Here is a 7,500-nt window from a genome sequence, read left to right on the forward strand (position 1 = left end):
CGGCAAGGCTGAAGAGTGTCTGGTAAACAAGTCACAGAAGGGCCGTGCTTCCCGCGAGCGCCGGGGAAGAGTCAGGTCTGTGCTTCCCAGCACACACTTTCCCCTTCCACACTCCCAATATCTTTATTGTCGCTTGATATGTCACCAGTGCCTACATCTTCTGCTTACTCTCCTGCTCCGCACGCGCTCCCTTTAGACTCTCCATATCATAAATTATTCACTGTTCTGTGTGTTTCCTCTGAACCCACACCTCCATTGTCTAGGTACCCATCCCATCTTTCGAAAGGGCTTTTGCTTTGAGACGGAGTTTGTGAAATGTAAAGTTAGTGTAGCTGTGACAACCACCTTCTAAGACCCAACACTTGCAAGAGAAATCTTATACTACAGGCACCTTCCACAAAGAAAGCACTGGGTAAAGAAAAAAAAATAGATGTATTATTTAAGATCACTATCCAAACACACCCCAAAATAAAAATGCAGTAACAACATAGATTACAAATTAAACATGGGAAATGTAGTCAGAGAGCTATCTTCTGGTTATATTTTTATTATTCGCAACAGTAATATAAATAAAGTGATGATGAAGTCTGAAAGTGACATTTGTGGTAGTGAATAGTGTGTGTGTGTGTGTGTGTGTGTGTGTGTGTGTGTGTGTGTGTGTGTGTGTTTCACAGGGCTTCATTCGCTCCAGCGTAAGGAGCAGAGGGAAACTATGTAAATAGCCATATGAGACTGCATACGATTACTGTCCAGACACAGGAGAGCTGACCTGATCCCAATTAATCACACCAACCCGGAGAGAACTGTCAACTCTCATCTACATCAGCTTCCTTCTCTCTCTCTGTCACCAGCCTGGGCTCTTTCCATCTTGTTCCTGTTCTCCCTCTCTCTCTTTCTCTCTCTCTCTCTCTCCTTCATTTTCTCTTGTTCTCTCCACGACTCTCTCTCTCTCTCTCTCTCTCTTTCTCTCTCACATCTCATCTCATGCCTCTCCTCTCCTCTCCTCTCCTCTCCTCTCCTCCTTTATTAAAACACCCTGTTTGACAGATCGTCGGGTGCTGCCCCCCCCCCAAACACTACACTCAGGGCAGCGACAGCAGGGGTGATGGTGGTAGGTATCCCCATGAGGATCAGGAACAATGACGGCACCCCGACACGCACTGTTCCACCCCCCCATTTCCCTTTCCTCCATCAAAGCACCCCACGCCACACCCCATGTGGCCAGGCAGAGAAGCCACTGAACTAACACAGCATTGACATCAAGTGAGAGCTTTCAAGGAAAGCTTCCTTATTTATTCCCTCTGTCTTCCTAGCCCTCGCTAACCATTCCGAACTCCACAATACGCGGGAGCACAAGGGAAAAATGCTGAGGCCAGGCGCAAGTTTGTAGAAGGCCATTCTCTCTAATAAGAACGGAACAGCTGCCACTGTTCCGGTAGAAATAAGGGACCGGCTTCCCCCGAACAAGACCGGAGCGCCACCGACTGAGTCCAAGATGAGTGATATAATGACAACTGACAGGGACAGTCCAGTAGAGAAGGAAAGAGAAATAGGTAGTAGCGTATGGCAGAGGCAGCGAGAAGTTACACCGTGGAGGGAATAGAGAAGGCATATTGCAGAATGGTGTGACACTTCGTAAAAACTTTACCAAGGTTCAGAATGAGTCATGCAAAAGCGTGAAATTGAGGAGTGCATCAACACTTATGAGACAAAGTTTTGATTAAGCCGGAGGTGGAAAAAGACAAAGATTTCCCGCACTAACTACTTCCGAGGCTAATCGAGGCTAACCGTGCTAACTGCTAGCAGGAGTGATGCAGGAGTCTGGGTTGCAAAATAACATCTGTGATCCTGTGATCTTGGCATGCTATTGTCGCTCAGGGAACCAGAGCTCCACGGAACATTCTGAAATGATTCTCTCCCTGATTTGGCTAGAGAAGCAAAAAACATGACTTTAAATGGACGAAGCTTCACATCTTGATGTCATTCTTTTCCCCGGAAGACCTAACGAGTGTCAACTGGCTGTTGGATCATTATCAATGACATGCATTCCCTGATTTTCCTTTTTAAAATTTTTTACATTCTTTATATTAGTTGAGATCAGAATTTCACAAATACAGACGAAAGTGACACAGTGAGAATAAAAGTCATTTCACTGCTTTGTCTTGATGTAACGTGATATTACCGTTTGAGTATTCTCTTTGAAATGGAAGCACTGGCATCTTTGGGAATCATAGAGGAAGTCAGGAGAGTGCATAACGCATGCTGTTCTATCTCTTCAGCTCAAACAGCTGCTCCGTAAACCTTCATCCCAAACTACTTCCATCCATGCAATTGTTCTTTATTCAGCTGTGTGTCATTTATCTTAAAGGCATTGACATAGTTCAGCAAAAACATATGTTTTGGGTTTTTTGGGGGGGTTTTTTTAGTTGTTGCCTTTGCACTAACGTTAAAAGTCTATATTGGGTTTTTTACCAGTATTTAGCAGGACTAGACCTCTACTAACCAGCAAACAAATGATCAAGGACACAAACAAACCGTGCAGTCTGTCGAGTAACATATCAGTCGACTTCACTGGAATCCGGCGCCTACATGCTGTTACTTATGAGGGAGTCGGGTTCGCACTCCACTGTGTCCGCTTACACGCTCCCTAAATCTCTTTCCATCACTTACTCGTGGAGTCTCGTTAGCAGCTGACTTAGTGAATGATCACTGTAATGATGAGGCTATAGAGCAGTCCCAGCTAGCTGGGCTTTCGGAGGGGCCCCCAGGGCCAAAGGTTGACTCAGGGGGACTCAGGGGGAGAAGAGCCCAAATTAAGAGGCCTGCCTCAGGGGAGAGTGAGCGGGGCGTTCCCTTCCTGAGCTCCAGAGGCGTCGTCCTCAATAGAGCGCATAGCCTAATGTTGCTTCCATCTTCCTGTAGCTTCTCCTCCCTAACCCCGGTGAACTCCTCTTTCAGCGCATGGCTTTGTTAATGAGCCCCCGTGCGGCGCTGAGCAATTCAACTCCCTCTGCAGTCATCGAGTGCCAGTGTGCACAGAGAATACTCAGAGGATGCTTATTGTAGGGAAAGCAAGTCGGGAGACAACAAAATTTAGCATTTTTAATGTCTGCATTTTTTATTATTATTTTTTTTACTATTATTGCTCACCAAAATGGGATTGTCTGCCCCAGATATTTGTTGGATTTAGGTTTTGGTTTTCTGTTCTTTTTTCATTCCTTTTCCTTGGTAACTTTTGTGCAAAATGAGAAGAAAAGAACTGAAAGAACACAATCAGGAAAATACAGACAAAGAAGTGCTGGTTCTCAATACCTCGATAACTCAACACCTCAATAACTCAACACCTGCCTGAATAAAGGGAGTAAGCAATATATATGGTGTTTACCCATACACCAGTACATATAACATTCCATTGTAAAACCTGCTCCCAATAGCTACAACAGCATGTTCTAGATGCCGAGGTATGTGCCAACCATTGGCTGCATTGCCAAGCACACAGCCACACAAAGCCCTGGGTACTGGACTGAGCTGGGCAGTGAGCACCAGCAGAGCCTGGCACTGCAGACATCCAAAGTAATCAGGGATGAGACCATTACAATACGGAGTGGAAAATGGCAGGCATCTCCACAGGCCAGGACTCAACTGGACGAGGGCTGGGCTGTCTCTGTGTGCAATGTCCACACCACTCCCCAAGCCAGACAACACGGCAGGGACAAACAAACATCCCAGACAGAGACTCACGACAATAGGCTTCAATTAGCATCCTGAACCCACCATCGTATACTTACCGACTAGCACCCTGTAAGGTTCTTACTGTCCTATTGCACCAGGTGATGGATATGCAGGGTAACAAAGATGGGGCAAAAAGCATTAGCCAAAAGGCGCGTGTCTCAGCCTGGATGTCATATGAGACAGCCAATTAAAATCACTTATGGATGGACCAATATCCAGCACCTTAAGAGTAGGACAAAAAAGACTTTCGGAGGATTAGCCCTGGTGTAACATGATCCGAAAGCTCAGCAAGCCTCAAATCCAGCTCCAGGAGCAAAGCAGGCCAACCACACAGGCATGGATGGACAACCCAGAACAGGCATGGAATGAATTACGTACGAGCACATGCACATTTCACTGGCGTGTCTGTACATCAGTTCCCCTAATCCCAGGCCCACTGGCATATCAAAACGGTCCTTTGCTAATTACTTTCTGTTATGACATTTTTTGTTACCTAAAAGTTAGCCTGAATTAATCAAAACACCATCTCCAAAAAGGTCATCTGAAACATTTGTGTATGTGTGCCTGTAAGCTAGACGAGCACTAGATGGATTAGGACTGATATGGCCCATATGTTAAGAGGAAAAGTGGAACTGCACTGCAGGTGTCGCCACCACATCTGGACTCTTCAGATCAGTGCCATAAAACCCCATTGTTTAAGACCTTGTGAAGACAAAGTGCCTGACTGATTGGGCATTTTTACAGGCTCCAGATTTTAGCCACATATGTCCCATCACCAGCTAATCCCTCATTTTACCACGCTTCTTCCTCATTTCACTTTTCAGAGGCCAAAGTGAAAATATTTCAGAGGCCCCAGTCAAATAATAAAACGCATTAGGACTAACTCGAAGGTTAAGCGATGACAACGCCGCCGAGATCACAGCGGCTTTAAAAAGAGGCCAGGATCAAAAGCTAAAGTGGCAGTAAAATGACATCATTTGGACTGTGAAAGCACTCGCTGCTTCTCTTTCGTCGGCCTTGTGGAGTCTGAGCTCTCGACTCGTCCAGACTGCCAGCTCTGGTCGGCTCGTGGCTAGCCAGGGCTGCTAACAGCCTCTCCCAGGGTCCCTTGCAGTTTGAGCGACAGATATGAGGCTCCTGCATTCTTTCACTTCTGTGTGGTTACATGATGCCCATGGTTCCCACATTATTTGCCCCTATTTAGCTACTGCCTCTGTCATAGAGAGGCCCGGGGCAAGGTGCCCTGAACCCCCAAATGACTGCATCATGCCCGGCCTAAGTTTGCACTGGCAGCCGAGAGCTTGCTTTTCCCATAACGTTCCTGCTTGGCCGCCAAGCTACACACACGTGGACAATAACAGGGTTTTGCCAGGTCAACGGTGCAGACACTTGGCTAGAGTTGTTCTGGTCAAAACATTGAGTGATCTGTGCAAAACAGCTTTGTCAGCTTGTTGTGGAAAGTGGTGTGCTGGTACAGGTCAAAGCTTGCTGCCATCAGAAGGAAAAACTGAGAGATGAAGGAAAGCCCATGTGTTTGCCTCACTTTGTCCATGATTGAATTGCAAAGATTCATTTAGTCACAGGGGTCCAGGAACGAATCCACGCTCCACTCCCAAGAAATTGCAAAATTCGAAATTCTGATGATTCTGGCACTTTAAATTTTGTCCAACCAAATGTGCAGTGGACACGCATCCCTCTCAGAGTCACAGGTTTAAGCTCACTATTAAAATAGAAGACATTCCCAGTATGACCAACATGGCCATGGTAACAGCAAACAACTCTGTTCCTTCTCGACAACTGCTTGGCAGTCAGTTGCCAGCAATGAAAAAGAGACTCTATGATTTCAGGGCTGCGTTGAAGGGGCCGGCTTGGCGTGGACCCATCTGGACAAGGCCTGGCATACATCTGCTCCTTTGGGCAAGGGGGTAATCAGGCTGTGCGATGGCCCTGCCATGGTCACAGCACTGTGGGTCATGAATATGAAACCTTGCGTCTGTACGGTTGCTTCGGACTGCAGGAATGCGGTGTACAAGCCCATGGCCAGACTTTGGAGGCACTCTTCAGGGTCCCCTCAGAGGGTGTGCTGCCACTGCTGGATTCCGGCTGAATCAAAACCAGGAATACGGGTCTCCCGGCACGCGGGGACTCGGAGGGAAACAGCAGAGGCTGGCACAGAGGCCTCCCAGTAATGAGCCGGACCCTTGGAAATGGAATGAGCTTCAGCTGGATGGGAGGGTTTTGGCATTCGGCATGAGAAAGGATGAGAGAGACTTCCGCCAGCCAAGACCGAGCAGAGCGAAAAGGGCTCTGCACGAGGGCCATGACAAACCCACGTCTGGACTCAAAGCACTTGCAGAAGCCAGCCAGTGTCATGCTGTCTACTGTCCTGGTGTCTCGTCCCCTTTCTCAGAACAAGGAAATACATGCAGACATCCAAACATGCACACAAAAAAAGGAATAAATAAAAGGATTGAGTTAGAAAATTGAAAAAAAGTAATCAAAACAGGCTATGTAAAATTAATCACAACAAATCTCATTCTTTCGGTCACGTAAGTGGGAACATGTCTCGGTTTTTCATGCTAATTCTCCTACATTAGTATTTCCAAGGGTGGAACACAGCTCACGCTGCTCACATCTTCCACCACACTGCTCAGACTGCATGTGCGCCGTTAAATGAATATCGGCTAAATAATTCCATCAATTAAGTCCTGTAGGGAATCACAATGCATACAGTGTAGGTTAAGTTGCAATATTTACTCACTGGGTCACAGGGGGTGTGTTGAGAAATCATTTTCAGAAGAAAAACTACATGTTTACCAATATTAGCAGTAGTGGGGGGGGGGGGGGGGGCAGGAGAGACGTGTCTGCTGTGTTTGTCTCTCACTTCTTTTCTCTCTAATCTTTGTTTGGGAGAAGGCTTGCTGACCATAGCCGTTACCCATATCGACGCATTAGCACCCCGCATTAGACTGTGGATCTGCCAGCTGTGCACTGCTGCCAGTAAAGTCAAGACTGGTGCAGTGGTGGGGTGGGTGACTAGGGGTTTGGGGGTTTGGGGGGGTGGGAGTGGCCCACCCTCAACCCCCTCCCCCAAGGGGCTCAGCATGCCAGCGCTGCCCTCTAGTGCTAAGGAGGAGAAGCGCATGGATTAAGCGAGGGCAGAGCAGATGGGGTGCTGAGGCATCTCCGAGTTAAACGGATAATTGGCCTTAGTGATGTATAAAAGATACATCCCACTGAGCCTGGCAAATCTCCATTAGTGAGAGAAGGGCTAAATCGTTCATGAGCCGCCTCTCAATATAGAAATAAAAAAGGACGAAGATTAATAAGACCTCTCTGTGCAGTCGGTGACGGTGTGTGTGTGTGTGTTGTCAGCAATTAAAATGCTTCTGGGATTAAATTGCCTGCATGAATCCTAGAAGAAAAGTGAAAACTAGCATGAAGAAGCATGAATGAATTGAGTAATTCATGTTTACTTTAGAATCTCTGTTAGAGCTTAGACAGTGAAAAATATTTTGACAGTTAAAAACATATATATATATATATATATATATATATATATATATATATATATATATATATATATATATACAGACACACAGACCATAACACTGTAGGATGGTTTCAGTATGGTCTCTTGTGTATGATCTCTATTGTTTTATTTATCAAACAGTTCTTCTAATAAGATTAAAGTTCCACTAACGTAGCTGTGCAGACTGATACTCATGGTGTGCACATGTGCTGCGATGACCCGCTGTAATTCAACAA

The sequence above is a fragment of the Electrophorus electricus genome, chromosome 21 (assembly GCF_013358815.1).
Source record: "Electrophorus electricus isolate fEleEle1 chromosome 21, fEleEle1.pri, whole genome shotgun sequence".
Taxonomy (NCBI): domain Eukaryota; kingdom Metazoa; phylum Chordata; class Actinopteri; order Gymnotiformes; family Gymnotidae; genus Electrophorus; species Electrophorus electricus.